This window comes from Oryctolagus cuniculus, chromosome 10 (assembly GCF_964237555.1).
Source record: "Oryctolagus cuniculus chromosome 10, mOryCun1.1, whole genome shotgun sequence".
NCBI lineage: Eukaryota > Metazoa > Chordata > Mammalia > Lagomorpha > Leporidae > Oryctolagus > Oryctolagus cuniculus.
The window spans coordinates 35,446,829-35,464,846 of NC_091441.1; positions in this window are offsets into that span (position 1 = coordinate 35,446,829).

Sequence of the window (18,018 nt, forward strand, 5' to 3'; positions counted from 1 at the left end):
AAAAACTCAATTCAGTCTCTGTTCTTTCAGTCTTGCTCTAACACCCGTCTTCTTTTCCTGTTTTCTCCTACTTTTTTTCTTCATTGAACTTTGTAGTTTTATTGTTTTCTGTGAATGTGACATTTTCCTTTTTACCTATAGAATTTCCTTGTTCCCTCTCCCCAGTGTGGATTGAAACCGATTCTTTACTCAGTACACTACAAATGATTGGCAATCTGTTGCAGGTATGAATGTAACCAAATGTCTCCCTTTCTAGTCATAAATTCTTAGACGCTTGGATGCCCTTTCCTGTTCCTCCTTATACCGCATACCCCCACCTTTTTGGTTCACAAAGTAAAATGAGTTGATGGGGCGGGGGGCAAGTATTGGAATTATAAACCAAATGCATTGTTCTGATGAAAGAAAATTTTTATTTATCTGGATTTTCATGCTATTGGTTTATACCTAATTGATATCTGATTAAGTGTTAAATGACTCTCTGGCTCTGTTTCTATTTCATACAACAATTTAAAAATACTGTATTTTTAGCAGATTTCTATGGTGACCATAGTTTGTAGACCAAAATTCAGGATCCAGAATTTGAGAAAATATTTCTTTTGCTTATTTTGTCACTGAGAAGCTATTATTGGATTTAAATTGTGACAGACTTGAATGTTAGAAACCCTCCCTGTTTATGAGACAGCAGGACATTGAAAATAAGGACATATGAAGGTTTTCCCCACAGGACTATGGTATAGACAAAATACAGTATGTTTTATGTACAATTTTTAACATACTGGTTGTATCTTTATTATTTCTTTTCTCAAGAGAGCATAATATGAAAGCAAATGAGTGAAAATGATAATGTTCATGGTAGAGCCTCAAATATACTATTTTATTAAAATTGCATTTAAAGTATTTTTCCTATTAATATCTAATTACATCATGTGCTAAGATTAATCTTAAAATACTTCACAGCTATTATGAATGTGTCATGACACCTTGGTTGAGAACTGGTAATTTAAGCTGTGGTCCTCTGTGTCAAGGAAATAACGTATTTTGAAATTATTTGTGATTCTCCCACTATTTTTTCCAATGGAGATAGGAAAAGAGAAAAAAGGAGGAAATGACAATTTAAAAGGGCCCATTTCAAAAGTGATATTTTTCATTTTGCCGATCTTTAGTACTTCTGTCATCACCATAATTACTGTCATTACCATCATTAGCTTGATCACTGCCATCCCCAGACCCTGAAAATCTGGGCATTACAGAAAAAGGACACATACCTCTCATCTTGTTGTTGTCAGCAATAAAACAAAATACAAACCAAAAAATACCTTTCAACAAATACTTGGAAATTAGATTTTTAAATTGGTTAATTTACACTTAAATACTCTGACAACTCTAGTGTACATTTTATACTACATATGCCATTCATTATTCAGACATGTAACATGTGAATTAGGGTTGGAAAAGCACAGGTTCAATGGCACACACACAAAAATGGACCGACTCCATGCGGCGCCAGCTCTGTGGCGTAGCTGGTGAAGCCGCCGCCTGCAATGCCGGCATCCCATATGGGTGCTGGTTCAAGTTCTGGTTGCTCCACTTCTGAGCCAGCTCTTTGCTATTACCTGGGAAAGCAATAGAAGATGGCCCAAGTCCTTGGACCCCTGCACCCACGTGGAAGACATGGGAGAAACTCCTGACTCCTGGCTACGAATCAGCACAGCTCTGGCCGAGAACCAGGGGATGGAAGACCTCTCTCTCTCTCTCTCTCTCTCTGCCTCTCCTTCCCCTGTCTGTATAACTCTGACTTTCAAATAAATAAGTAAATCTTTAAAAAATTTTGTAAATAGAATATTTTGGTTGAAACATATACGAATATTTTCATCACATCCTACTCCTATAATCACGGCCTTCTTTCACAGTCACTTTGTTTTGTTTAACAGGTGTTTAATGGTGTAATAGTTTAATATTTTTCACTAAGCACTGTCTTTTAAATCTTCATTTATTTTCATTTTATTTGAAAAGCAGAGATAGAAATAGGGAGAGAGAGAGAGAGAGAGAGAAAGACAAACAGAGATCTCTCATCTGCTGATTGACTCCACAAATGCTTGCAAGCTAAGGCTTCGCCAGGCCAAAGCTAGGAGACTGGAACTCAACACATGGATACCTGTGACCCAAGTACACTCTTTTACGCATCCATTCATATTTCTTTGAAAATGGGCTAGATATTTAAAAGCTTGGGAGCAGCTGATAAGACCCTTACCTCTGGCCGGTGCTTTGGCATAGTAGGTTAAGTCTCTACCTGTGGTGCCAGCATCCTATAGGGGTGCCAGTTTGTGTCCAGGCTAACCCTTTTTCTATCCAGCTCTCTGCTTATGGCCTGGGAAAGCAATAGAAGATGGCCCAAGTACTTGGGTTCCTGTACTCATGTGGGAGATCTGTCAGAAGCTCCTGGCTCCTGGCTTTGGATAGGCCCAGCTCCAGTTGTTTCAGCCATTTGGGGAGTGAACTAGCACATGGAAGATCTTTCTGTTTCTCCCTCTCTCTGTTTGTAACTCTACCTCTCAAATGAATAAATAAAATCTTAAAAAAATTTTCTACATTAAAAAAGAGATCTTTAATTATAGAATAAAGAGAAGTCTTACTACTAGAATGGGGAAGCTGGTATGGATTTGAAACCTAGGCTATTTTGAAATACTCTAACACATCATTATACAGAACATCATTAAGTACTAAAATATGCTGTATATGGTTAAATTAGGTAAAATTTCAGAAGAGATGGAAATCAGAAAGGACACAGACATAAGACAAAGGTAGAAATTGAAGGATGCAAGATTTGAAAATGCAGCAGGGAAAAAAAGAATTAAGAGTTGAAATGAGCAGGCACAGGATTGTCACTATAGCAATGGGAGTAAAGACATAGACTTGGAGGTTGGAAGAAATAAATTTAAATAATACATTATAGATGTATAGCAAGGTTTGAAAGCTAGTTTTGCCATTTTTTGTTTGATATGGACTTCTTCTGTTGTCTTATTTTTTTATATCTACTTAAAAAAACCTCAGATTTTATCATCTTTGCTTTACAAAGTGCTTTCCTTATGTGACTAGGAAGATGGATGCAAAAGTTCCAAGTCCTATATAGTTATATTTCATAGAATTCATTTGGGATTCTTAATGTCAGACAATTTGCAAACAATTCCAACTACTTATTTATTCTATTGGAACTCAGAAAATTCCTTAATTTAGTATTCCACTGTTCATTAGAATAAATGAACACATCTAGGTCTGGACCAGTACATTTAATTGCTAGTAGATGACCAGCTCTAATTCTTTGTTCATACATAAAACCAAAATTAGTCATAAGTAATAATTTCAGATGTCAAATAGTCTGATGTCCACAAATATATTGTTTTGCATACAGTTGTGTGACACTGTCTGTGATCTGAACACTTCTGTCAGGACTGAAATCTTTTTAAATGTATTTTTCGCATTTCCTTCTGAATGTAATTGGCCTTGAGTTATAATATAAAATACCAGCACTTAGCAGCTGGAAAACAACATTTTGATGGTTACTGAGATTTGAAAAAAAAAAAAAAAAGCCAACACCATGGATCCTGTCAGTATTCAGTTGACAGGCTACTCTTGCTTGTTTTCGGGAGAAGATTTTCAATCTGTTGGCAACTGACTGCCAAAACTTTTGCATGAATAGGGAAGAATGCATTCAGTCACCCAGATGTTCCTCCTGCAGGAGGCCATGCACCTAGCTATCTGGAAACAAGCAGGTGCCTGGAACATGAAGCTAGCACATCTGGAAAGTGCGTGTGTACATGAACTTTTTGTGGAGATATACTGATGTCATGTTGAAGCAATTATTCACGTCCCCCTTGGAAGTACCCAATTCTGAGATAAAGCGTATGGTGAAGTTTAAGGGAATGTTTGAGTAGGGTGCACATTAAATGTTGCTCTCAGGACAAAATATTAATAATTCTATTTCAGAATATGTGGATGCTGGTTTTCCAGCACCCAGCCCTATTTGGATAATGACTATTGAACACTTACTTCATCCCTGCTATAGTTATCTAAGCAACGTCTCTACATCTAGCTTTTCTTGATTATCCCATTGGTCAAGACATTGACTGCTGTATCCCCACTTCTAAAATTTGATCAAGTATTATCTTTTTCTTAGTAAATTCAAATGATTGATAAGGATAAGAAAACATCTGATTTCCCTTTAGTAGGTTAGGAAATGTGAATTAAAATAGGAAAGTTAATTCTGGAGATCTTAAGCAGGGGACATATATCATTAAAATGTTTTTTAAAGGTTTAAGTCAAGATTTTTAAAAATGTGAAAAAATAGTAGTTCGGTGATTGGAAATATCACCATAGGCTGATCTGGTGAAATTCCAATCTCAGATATATTGGAGTATCAGAATCCCAGTCTTGGATGGACAGAGGTAAATGGGATGGTTATGAAGATAGGAAATAGAATCGGGGAAAAAGCCAAAATCGAGCCGTAATAGGAGGAGAGTAGAGGAGTGCTGGTTTGGTTTAGGGAATATGCTGATATTTGCTTCTTCCATACTGCAGAGATTGGTGATAAGGTCTGTGGTGAAGAGGGTATTTGAGTAGGAGTCAGAGGGACTGGAGGTAGGGCTGGATTCCATAGCTACTACATTGTGAGCCCTTGGACAATTCTTTATACCAAATGACTGAGGTCTAGGTATCAAGAATCTCTTTACATTCCACCAGCCTGTGTTTAGAAATGTGGCCTAGGGGCGGGCACTGTGACGTAGTGGGTAAAGCTGCCACTGCAGTGCTGGCATCCCATATGGACGCTGGTTCGAGACCTGACTGTTCCACTTCCGATCCAGCTCTCTGCTAAGGCCTGGGAAAGCAGTAGAAGATGGCCTAAGTCCTTGGGCCCCTGTACCCTTGTGGGAGATCTGGAAAAAGCTCCTGGCTCTTGGCTTTGGATCAGCACAGCTCTGTCCGTTGCAGCCATCTGGGAAGTAAATCAGTGGATCAAAGACCTCTCTCTCTCTCTCTCTCTCTGCCTCAGCCTCTCTGTAATTCTGCCTTTCAAATAAATAAATGTCTTAAAAAATAAAATAAAATAGGAAATGTTTTATTGTCTTACAGCTGCTACTAGAATTCACTTAAACTATCATGTAGTTATATAGGAAAATACCTCACTAAGATTTTGAAAGAAAGATGAGATTCTTGTTAGGTGTTACAGGAACACAAGCCACAAATGTCAAAGCTACACTGTTCTGAGTTAGAAAGAAACAGAAATTGGGATAGGAAACAGAAGACATGAGAGGCAAGAAGAGAGGAGTCAATGAGAAGACACAAGTCCAAGGCATCACAGATGAAGAGTACAGTGGAAACAAATCTTAGTGGAGTGGGTAAAAAAAAAAAAAAATTAAGAGCAAGACTGCCTGAAAAGCCAGCATTTTTTTCAACTTTTATTTAATAAATATAAATTTCCAAAGTACAACTTTTGGATTATAGTGGCTTTTCCCCCCATAACATCCCTACCACACGCAACCATCCCATCTCCCAATCCCTCTCCCATCCCATTCTTCATCAAGATTCATTTTCGATTCTCTTTATATACAGAAGATCAACTTAGTATATACTAAGTAAAGATTTCAACAGACTGCACCAACACAGACACACAAAATACAGAGTACTGTTTGAGTAGTAGTTTACCATTAATTTGCATAGTACAACACATTAAGGACAGAGATCCTACGTGGGGAGTAGGTGCACAGTGACTCCTGTTATTGACTTAACAAATTGACACTCTTGTTTATGGCATCAGTAATCACCATAGGCTCTAGTCATGAGTTGCCAAGGCTATGGAAGCCTCTTGAGTCCACCAACTCCAATCTTATTTAGACAAGGCCATAATCAAAGTGGAAGTTCTCTCCTCCCTTCAGAGAAAGGTACCTCCTTCTTTGATGGCCCATTCTTTCCACTGGGATCTCACTCACAGAGATCTTTCATTTAGGTAATTTTTTTTGCCACAGTGTCTTGGCTTTCCATACCTGAGACACTCTCATGGGCTTTCTAGCCAGATCTGAATGCCTTAAGGGCTGATTATGAGGCCAGAGTGGCCAGTATTTTTTTTTTAAGAGAAAGGATTTATTGGTGGGGAAACCTGACATACAAGAGGGAAGGGGAGAAAGGGGAGAAGAAGGAAATGAGGGAGAAGGATAGCATAAGAGAGAGATAGAGATAGAGAGAGAGAGAGAGAGATCAGGAGACAGAGAGAAAGAGAGCCACATATTCAGGAACAGGTCCTCTTAAAACTTTGCCAGGAAGCAGGCAATCCCATTAGGATGGAGGTGGAGCTGACACTGGTGGTTGGGCCATGTGGTCACCTGGCTTCCAGCAATGGGAGCGGGGGCTAGAACCTAGGATGGTGTCTGAGGTATAGATCGTGCCTTAGATGAGACTGCACCATTTTACTAACATTACCTCATTTCCAGCATTCATTTTGAGGCTGTTTGCTATTCTGTTATATAATCTTCCTTTACTCTTTTTCCCAAATCACGAATAATATCTGGTGAGGTTTTTAGGGAGAACTGAGAGTGGGTTTAGCTTCATACTTGGGTTGACCTGGCACAAAATGCACAGTGTATATGTGAGAAAGAGAGATGGAAGACTTTCTGGCAAGAATTCATCATGAAGTTATATGGCCATCCCACCACCCCTACCTTCCCTATAATTTACAGAAAATCTGGTGAGCGCTTTGAATTTCTGCAGGACATTGAATGGAACTTCAGCCAATTATATAACTTCTAGGTAAATATTCTAAAGGGTTAGGGGGCCTATGAGTAGACATCTAGCCTATCCTGTAGATCTTTATCCTTATTCTCTTCCTGTTAAAATAATATGTTTTTTTCTCCTTTAAGAAATAGATTTAGTGCAACAGCTGAACACTATGATAAATTGTCTGAAACTAGTGTAGACCATATGGCTGTCATGAATAGTCTTAAATAAATTGAAGCCAAAGTAAGAAATATAAAGAGACAATACATTCCATCTTACTTCAGATTAGGAGAGTACAGGAAGTTGGAAAACATGATCTCGTTGCAGGTAGATGTTTGGTCTAGCAATTGAGAAACCTTCACCCCAAATCACAATGCCTGAGTTTGAGTACTGCTTCTGTTCCCTATTCCAACTTCCTGCTAATGTGTACCCCTGGGAGGCAGCAGGTGATGGTTCAAGTAGTTGAGAACCTGTCACCCTTGTGGAAGGCTGGGGTTGAGTTCTTGGCTTCCAGGCTTTACCCAGCCCAGCTCCTTGCTTTGACCTGTCACTGCCCTGGCCAGGATGGGCATTTTGGGAGTGAATCAGCAGATAGGTCCTCTGTCTATCTCTCTTTATCTTTATCTTGCTCTTTTTGCCTTTCAAATAAATAAATGAATATTAACAAACAAACAACTGAATAAGCAAACAAAAAAACCACTCTTGTTTTCAGAGGTTTGCTAATTGCAAATTGAAACATTGACTAGTTGTAGATATTTATGATACCATAAAATTTGAAACAGTTAAAATAAAAATAAGATTATAAAAGAATCCATCTATTTCAGAATTCCAAAGAGACCATACAGAAAGCTGGTTATTTTGTTTTTATAAATGTGCAGTCACCCACTTAACCTTTATTTGGCACCCGTGGACACTTAGTGATGTTCGAGCCATTATCTCTTGATGATTTTTTTGGTAGGTTCAGGTAGAAAGTATCCATGTATTTATTTATTCATTCATCTCAAACATTTATGAAAGATTAAGTGTATGTCAGACACTGTGACACAGCACTGAGAATATGCAGATAAGTAAGAGGTAGTCTTACTCCTTCTTGGGGAGCACAGTTTCCTGAAAAAATAGCAAGGAAATAATGCAAATGGCATTACAAGTCATAAGGCTTGGGCAAGGGTTTCAGTGTGAATGTGGCAGGGAGAGGTACCAACTCTGGGGAAGAAGGAGAGCACTTCAAAGAGGGGACTTACTAATGATAAAATCTTATCTGATCAGAACCAGGGTCTTAGAGTACCTTTTGGGACATAAAATACATTCCTCAAACTTGAATGAAGCATAGATATATACAGGGTCTAATTTTATTAGTAGATATTACATTTGTCACTATGATTCTAACCACAGGAAAAAAATCAGTGAAGATGATGACGCATTCAATATGGACAAAAACATAGTTTAATTCTTACCTGCCATAAATACATTGAATATTACATTAGTTAATGTAAGCTAAGCTGTTGTCATAAACAGACATCAACTTTATTGGCTTAAGGAATAGTTTATTTCTGGCTCATGTAATTCTAAGGAAGGTATTCCAGTGAAGGAAGCAGCTGTTTTCTGCACAGAGACTCAGGGGGACCAGACTATTTCTACCTACGGCCCTATCTTTTTTTTATTTATCATTTTTTATTATTTAAAAATTTTTTTATTTATTTGACAGAGTTAGACAGTGAGCGTGAGAGACAGAAAGGTCTTCCTTCTGTTGGTTCACCCCTCAAATGGCTGCTATGGCCGGAGCTAGGTCAATCCAAAGCCAGGAGCCAGGTACTTCTGGGTCTCCTACGCAGGTGCAGGGGCCCAAGCACTTGGGCCATCCTCCACTACCCTCCCAGGCCACAGCAGAGAGCTGGACTGAAAGAGGAGCAACCGGGATTAGAACCCAGTGCCCATATGGGATGCCAGTGCCACAGGTGGAGGATTAACCAAGTGAGCCATGGTGCCGGCCCCTGGCCCTATCCTGACAATTTCCTGTCAACAGTATAATTAAGGCTGAGTTATCATGAACTAGTTCAAGACTAGAAGTGGAGAAGGAGGGTGAAGGGGGCATTCTGCTGTCTTCAAGCTCCATGTTATGGCCTGAATGTATACCCTAAATTCATATTTTTTAAAGATTAATTTATTTATTTGAAAGAGAGAGTGAGAGCGAGAGTGAGCGAGAGAGAGAAAGAGAATCTTCTGTTCTCTGGTTCATTCCCTAAATAGCTGCAACAGCCAGGTCTGGTCTAGGCTGAAACCAAGGCCAGGAACTCCATCCAGTTTTCCTACATGAGTGGCAGGGACCTAAGCACTTGAAGATCTTCTACTGCCTTCTAAGGCACATTAGCAGGGAACTGGTTCAGAAATGGAGTAGCTGGGACTCCAGCTGGCACTCAGATATGGGATGCCTTCATCACAAGTGGTGGCGTTACCTGCTGCACAACATTACTGGCTCTCCAAATTCAAGAGTTGAAATTCGCAGCCAATGTGACAAAGAGGTGAGGTCTTCAGATGATGGGTGAGCCATGAGTACAGAGTTCTCTTGGATGAGATTAGGGCTCTTATAAAAGGGTTTGAGAGATTTGAGTTGTTCCTTCCCATATCTTCTGCCAACGGAGTATACAGCATTCATTTTTTTGCGCTTTCATTTTGCACCGTGGGAAGATCTGGTATTTATCCATTTTGCTCTTCTTTCTTCTGCCATGCAAGAACACAACATCCCATCCATTCCCTCTGAAGGATGCTGCAACAAGGCACCATCTTGGAAATGGACAACAGCTCTCACAAGACAGTTTGAACTTGGATTTCCCAGCATCCAGATATGTGAGAAAAAAATTCTGTTGTTTATAAACTAACCAGTCTTGCACATTTTATTATAGCAACACAAATAGACTGATAATTTCTAAAGCAATGTGCATTTTTATCCATTTTTAATTGGATAGAAATTATTTTCACAGTTGGATTTCACTACAATGAAGGTTGAGAAAGGTAATCTAGTTAAATGCCCAGGAAGGAGAGAGTAGGTTTCGGTTGCCAGCAAGCATTCTTTGCTATAGATGTAAAATAAAAGTGCTAATAATTTATACACTCTAGATTATTCTAAATTGGTCTAAACATAAAGTTTACCAGTATGACATACAGATTCCTTCAAGTAGGTTAAAAATAATTCCACTTTTACAAAATACTGAAGTCCAATTAATGATGTTCATGTAGAAGAATGATTTGAGGATTTTGCTTGAAGACTAAATCAACATGTGCTCAGAGTTTGATGTGGTTCCTGAAAAGCAAATATACAAACAAACAAAACTGTGAATACAATTATAGGCTACATCAACACAAAGTGTACAAGAAGGAAGTGCATTTTTCTCCAGAAATATTTAATTTAAAATGTTTTAATAGCATTCTTGTGCTAATTTTATGAGGCACATACATGAATAAAGTGTCTAGAATGGTAGAATGAAGCAATCTAGAAACTATGTCATGTGAAGAAGAGTACTGAAGAAGTCGAGTTCTTCCTAGAAGAAGAGATATTATGGTGATGGAAATGTGTGTATGTGAGAGAGAACTGAAATGGGGAAGGGTATTAAAGTGGTCTTTGAAATTCAAAAGGAACTTAAATTTTAAATATTCGAAGCTTATCCATATGGAAGAGAGTAGATTCATTCTCTTCTGCATCTTGGAACCAAGGAAGGAAGATTTTGGACTGAGATCATAAAGATCTGTATTACAATTGAAACTATTCAAGAATAGTGGAATGGACCACTTAAAGAATTATTGAGATTCACATTGCTGCAGTGCTGATCAGAAGTTGAATAATCTCATGTCGACCCAGCTGCACAGAGAATTCCCTTGTTGAGTGGACAAAATGATACTGAAAATGTTTTCTAATTCTACTCTCAACATGTCTGATATCTAATATGTATTATTTCTCAAACAACCTCTTCCTACAATTTAATTAAATTAATTAATTAATCCACAGGTTAAGGGCTCTGTCCCACAAACTGCCTACATTTCAGAAACCAAGCATGAATCCTGCACCTCCTGTACTTCTAACCTGTATAAATCAAGGACTCCCATATCCCCCAGCTAGGGTTTGATTCTTTACTGGAATGCTTCAAAAATTCAGGAAAATAATTTACTTATAATTGCTGTCTTAATATGAAGAATACAACTAAGAAACACTCAAATGGAAAATATGTATAGGGTAAAGTGTATAAGAAGGGTCATGGAGTTTCCATGCCCTTGTTGTTGGGCCACTCTACATGCACTTCAATGTATTCACAAATCCAGAAGCTCCCAGAGTCCTATAGTTTTGCTAAGTTTCATTATGAAGGCAAAGCTGATGAAATCATTGGTCATTTGTGATCAACCCAATGTCTAGTCCACTTTTCCTTCAATGGATGTAGATGGACAGGGAGTTCCAACCCTCCAGGCTTGCCTTGGTCTTTGTGCCAATCATCCCTCATCTTTAAGCTATCTAAACCCTGCCATCCACCAGTAATCTCATTATCATGGAAAAGACATTTATAACTCTATAGATTCTGAATGTTCTAGAAGTTCTTATATAATGATCAGAGAGTATGGCCAAATAAATAAATAAATAAATACCAAAAATTCTCCTGCTATTCCTATCACTCAAGAAATTGCAAAGGTTTTAAGAACTCTGTGCTAGCTCTGGCCTCAGAATCAGCCCTTAAGGCATGCGGATCTGGCTGAAAAGCCCATGAGAGTATTTCAGGCATGGAAAGCCAAGACACTCTGGGGAAAAAAAACCAAAAAACCAAAACAACAACAACAAAAAAAACCTAAATGAATGATCTCCACGAGTGAGATCCCAGTGGAAAGAATGGGTCATCAAAGAAGGAGGTACCTTTCTCTGAAGGGAGGAGAGAACCTCCACTTTGACCATGACCTTGTCTAAATATGATCAGAGTCCGTGAACTCAGGGGGCTTCCATAGCCTTGGCAGCTCATGACAAGAGCCTAGGGTGATTACTGATGCCATAAACAAGAGTGTCAATTTGTTAAGTCAACAACAGGAGTCACTGTGCACTTACTCCTCATGTAGGATCTTTGTCCTTAGTGTGCTGTACATTGAGATTTAATGCTATAACTAGTACTCAAACAGTATTTTTCACTTTATGTTTCTGTGTGGGAGCAAACTGTTGAAATCTTTACTTAATGTATGCTAAACTGATCTTCTGTATATAAAGAGAATCGAAAATGAATCTTGATGTGAATGGAAGGGGAGAGGGAGTAGGAAAGAGGAGGGTTGCGGGTTGGAGGGACGTTATGGGGGGGAAGCCATTGTAATCTATAAGCTGTACTTTGGAAATTTATATTCATTAAATAAAAGTTAAAAAACAAAAGAACTCTGTGCTAGGAACCAGAGGTAAGGGCCACATATATGTTTCTAATATCACAATTATCATGCTAGGATCCACTATATTTGGCATTATTGCTATGGCCAAATATTCTTTTTTTTTTTCTTTTGACAGGCAGAGTGGACAGTGAGAGAGAGAGAGAGAGAGAAAGGTTTTCCTTTTGCCGTTGGTTCACCCTCCAATGGCCGCCGCGGCCGGCGCACTGCGCTGATCCGATGGCAGGAGCCAGGAGCCAGGTGCTTTTCCTGGTCTCCCATGGGGTGCAGGGCCCAAGCACCTGGGCCATCCTCCACTGCACTCCCTGGCCACAGCAGAGAGCTGGCCTGGAAGAGGGGCAACCGGGACAGAATCCGGCGCCCCAACCGGGACTAGAACCTGGTGTGCCGGGGCCGCAAGGCGGAGGATTAGCCTAGTGAGCCGCGACGCCGGCCCAAATATTCATATTTTTAAAACATTTATGTATTTATTTGAGAAGAGGAGTCGGGGGAAGAGACAGAGAGAAAGACTGAGAGAGAAAAAAAGATGATTTAGACCTAAATAAAATTCCTATTGAGACATATGGCTGAAGGCCACAACCATCAACTTGGCCAACAGCCATAGACAGTGTGATCAAACTTTCTGACATTCCTTCCCCATTGGAATAGCACTTTTACAATCATTTGAGTAGCAGCTTATTTTCATGGACAGTATTTTGAGGAAATCATACATTGACAGAGAAAATTGATTATTCATATTTGAGAATTTGGCAGACATAAACGGTGTGAGTCTGCCACTTCAAAAATGAATATATATTTATTAGTAGTAAAAAGTGAGGTTTTAAGCAAAATTTAACAGTATGGATCCATGTATCTGTCACATGATGATGAGAAATGAGGTCAGTGGTGATATTAACAAATGTGTTATTTTATAATTGTATAATGAAATATGTCAACAATGAATGATCTGTATAGTTCAGTGAGCCAGTATTTTCCAAATGACCAAATATACATTGATATAAAATCATTCATGGATTAAAGATCCACTCTAAGTGCACAGTAAGCCAACAAATTTTTAATGGAACAAAGTACAAAAATACTGATGTGGTCTAAGATATACAACTAACTTTAAAGAGATTAACAATTGTTGAATTTTGGTATAGTATCAAAGATGACTATACACAATTATCTGACATCACTACTGACATATTACTACTAAAATACTCCTATCAACTGTATATTTGTTTGAGGCCAAATTTTCTTTATGTGCTGTAAATGAAACTGCATATTGTAATAGACAGAATGCAGACAGATTTAAGAATCTATCTATTTTCTATTAGAACAGACATTAAAAAGAAAAAAAGACATTAAAAGACATTGCAAAATTGAAAAAATATGCCATTTTTTTCTTCAGATAAGTTTGTTTTGGATAAGTTTGTTTCAGATAAGTTTGTTTAGGTTCTTTGCATATAGCAATATTATTTACTTAAATATGTATAGGTTTATTTTGTTATTGCAAACAAGTAACAAGTATTTTAAAGCTTCTCATCTTAATTTTTTAAAAGATGTATTTATTCATTTGAAAGGCAGAGTTACAGAGAGGCAGAGGCAGAGAGATAGAAAGAGAGATCTGCTGGTTCACTTCCCAGATGGCCACCATGGCCGGAGGTGCGTCGATCTGAAGCCAGGAGGCGGGAGCTTCTTCCAGGTCTGTCACGTGGGTACAGGGGCCCAAGCATTTGGGCCATCTTCTACTGCTTTCGCAGACTATAGCAGAGAGCTGGATGGGAAATGGAGCAGCCAGGTCTGAACTGGTGCCCATATGGGATGCCGGCACTGCAGGCGGCAGCTTTACCCACTATGCCACAGCACTGGCCCCCATTTTAATTTTTAACATGCCAGTATTTAGAAAAATTTTCTTCATTTGCTTGACCTCATTAACGCTTTCAATAATCATGGAGATAGATATTATTGTCATATTTCACTCATATAAAGGAAGAAAATAGAGTGCCAGAGAGGCTACAGGACAGGCTTGTTTGTATCATGAACTGTAAAGTTGTAACTCCAATTTAGAATCTTTAGCTCTCAGTAGGCTTTATGCTTTCAGATAAGCAAAAGCCAAATCAACCCAGAGAATAAGAGGGTGGTGGCTGAAGATGTACCTTGGACAGCTACAGTGGGCAGGAAACACATAAGGAAATAATAGCACGGAATGGGCAAGAGTTCCAAGGAATAATGAGAAAACAACCTGATTTATTTTTCCACTGCCCATTGAAACACTTGCTACATGACTCATATTTGACTTTACCTTTGAGTGAAAACTGAGGTGTGGTCCATGACTCCTGGCGAATCTTGAGGCTATAAAAATGATTCCAGCTCAGTTCTTAGTATGTCTAGTGTCACAATAAAAAAGGAACACTTCTTTTGAATTTACAGCACTCTATATTCTGATCCCCAAGGTTTAGTCTTAAATTAAAAAGGTGAGGGATCTGTAGATCTTTAAAGTTCTTCAGGGGCTGGCTCCGTGGTGCAATAGGTTAATCCTCTGCCTCCAGGGTAGGCATCCCATATGGGTGCCAGTTCTAATCCCAGCTGCTCCTCTTCTGATCCAGCTCTCTGCTATGGCCTGGGAAAGCAGTAGAAGATGGCCCAAGTCCTTGGGCCCCTGCACCCACATGGGAGACCCAGAAGTACCTGGCTCCTGGCTTTGGATAGGCACAGCTCTGGCCGTTGTGGCCATCTGGGGAGTGAACCAATGGAAGGAAGCCCTTTCTCTCCCTCTCAAATAAATAAATATAAATCTAAAAAAAAATTAAAAAAATTCTTCATAGGAGCTCTCATTGCACTGTGAAATACAATACCTATTGAGTTCTTGGGATAGATTATTCTTTTTTTTAAGAAAAAGATTTATTTATTTACTTGAATGTCAGAGTTACACAGAGAGAGAAGGAGAGGCAGAGAGGTCTTCCATCTGCTGGTTCACTCCCCAGATGTCCTCAATGGCTGGAATTGGGCTGATCTGAAGCCAGGAGACAGGAGCCTCCTCCGGGTCTCCCACATGGGTGCAGGGTCCCAAGGACTTGGGCCGTGTTCCATTGCTTTCCCAGGTCATAACAGAGACCCAGATTGGAAGTGGAGCAGCTGGGACTCGAACCTGCACCCATCTGGGATGCCAGCACTGCAGGCAGCAGCTTTTCCATTATGCCACAGCACTGGCCTCGGGGTAGATTATTCTTAAAATGGCAACTTTCTTTTACTGATTCATGTAGCAACACTCGGCAACCTGACTTTGTATTTCAGCCCATCAGAAGGTAGAGTATTTCTTCTTTTTCTTTTTAATGTTTTCAAGTTTAAAACTTCAATGTTAGTTTTTTTTTTTTTTGAAGATTTTATTTATTTGTTTGAGAGAGAGAGAGTTACAGTGAGAGAGAGAGAGACAGAGAGAAAGGTCTTCCATCCACTGTTTCACTCCCTAAATGGCCACAACAGCTAGAGCTGAGCCGATCTGAAGCCAGGAGCCAGGAGTCAGGAGCTTCTTCTGGGTCTCCTACACTGGTGCAGGGGCCCACGCATCTGGGTCATCTTCCACTGCTTTCCCAGGCGGTAGCAGAGACCTGGATCAGAAGTGGAGCATCCGAGACTAGAACTGGCGTTGCAAGAGGAAGATTAACCTACTGAGCCACTGTGCCGGCCCTGAGTATTTCTTCTTCATGTGAACTAATCTTTGATTTGTTCTGGTCAATCCCTTAGGTAGAAGTGGCAAGTTACTACCTATAGGACTGGATCAAGTATTCTTCTATGGTTCTCCTCTGTCTGGGTTCCTTGCACCACCCTGTGAACAAAGACAAGACAGCTAAAGGATGAGAGATAACAAGGAGAAGAACCCAGTTGTTCCAGCTGTGGTTATCTTCAAACAACCTATGCCAGCCAACCATTGAGAACTGAGTCAAAACTAGCAGAACTGCCCACCTGGTCCACAGCTGGCCAAAAAGTGTACGAAAGCATGGCCAAGACTGCCCAGATACCCCACAGGTTGGCAAATGATAATAAAAGCTTGCAACTTAATGCCACTAAGTTTCAAGGATTTATTATGCAGAAATAACTAATTGACTCAGGTCTAAATGAAAACCAAGACTGAAATAGCTCCATTTTGACATACTGTTACAGTCATAAATAACTTGAAGAATGAGTAAGGTTATATATTCAAGGAGGGGGAGGAAGAATATCAGATTTTGGAGATGGGGCAATGGCATGAAAATGAAGAAAGGCTAAAATACATATTTATTCAGGAGTCAATGGGTAGACTAATGTGGAGAGAACAATTTATGCCATGCTGCAGGAGGACAAAGAGGCTGAAAATGTGAGTTTATGTTAACTAGAGAACTTTGATTTTGACTTTGTCTGAAAATGTGAGTTTATGTTAACTAAAGAACTTTGATTTTGTGGTTCAGACTTCTACGGTATGCAGTGGAGACTACTGGAGGAGCTGACTAACTTTGGCTCCATCCTCAGTTCTCACATTTCTCCTTCATTGCAGCCACCACTCAACCTGGTAGTGGTTGCTAAAGTACAGTACAGAGGCACTAGATCCAGCCTAATTTTATTCCACAGAGTACTGACTAGCAATGACAGGGACAGTCTCACTGTTTCATTGTGAATCAACCCCAGTCTACATTTTATAGTTCAAAATGCACTTTACAGAAAATGAGCCAAGATATTTCTAGTCTGACCAAATGGAAACAGATGGAAGAAATAATTTCCTCAAAAGAGAATGCAAATAGGGGAAAATCATCCTGTTTCAGTGAGAAAAAAAGATAAAAACATGTTTGTTTATTCATGAAAAGGCTGTAAGTCTTTCCTTGGTTCTTAAAGAATCATGTTAATTTATTTCTGACCACTAGATGGCACTTGTGTACAGCATTTGAAATTGATTCCTGCGAAAACAAGAGTACCTGTGGGGTGGTCAGAATAGAATTTGTTTGAGGTTTTGCTCTTAGGCAGCCCACTTCCTCCCCCACCCTGAGTCAAGAAGGGTGTAGGAGAGCGGGACTAAATCTCTTCTGTGCCGTTTGACTTATAAAGAAAAATGAACATGGCAGAACTGTTCCTGATTAGATCCGTAGAAAAAGGATGATGCATTCTTGCAGGATGAATCAGGAGAGATGATATTCTGTCATTCTTTCGATATAGACCTGAAATACTAACTTTAAATTTATGGATGCTGGTATGAGCCATGGTTCTCTATTTACCAGTTAGTGCATTTGGGTGATGCATGAATAGTGTGTCTTCCAATTGGTTACTTTATCACACTGACGATTTCAGAAGATATAATAACTCTTACCCTTTGGGATGAAAAAAATGGATCTTACAAGTCTTCTTATCAGATCACCCTGGTTTGATTCATCTTTATGAGAGTTGGCTGCGTGGTTGTTCATTGCTGCCTCCAACTCATCTGGACGTTTTCAGATGATTCGAGCAGTTACAGCAGCTGTGAACATCATCCACAACTGTGGTGTTGAGACCAATGTAAGACACATCTTCAAAAAAAGAAAAAAAGCAATGCACAAGCAGGCAAGAAAACAAACAAAAGCCTGAATAATTTAGGACATTCCAGTGGCAGTCCAGAGGCATTGACGTCTTGCCTAACTTGGGTCCCTCATTTTTCTGACCCTGGAACTCTTACCAACATTAAGAGCCACCTATCAAATCATGACTCCTTTTCTGGGAGGTAGGATGCTGGCAGTCTGCCAGTTACAGCTTTGCCCATGCCATTAGCTTGTCACAACTGTGCTGATGCTGATCTCTTTCAAGGTTGCTCTAATCTGGCCCTTCAGTAGCCTCAGCTTTCTCCTGTTTAGCCTAAGCTGCTGTGAG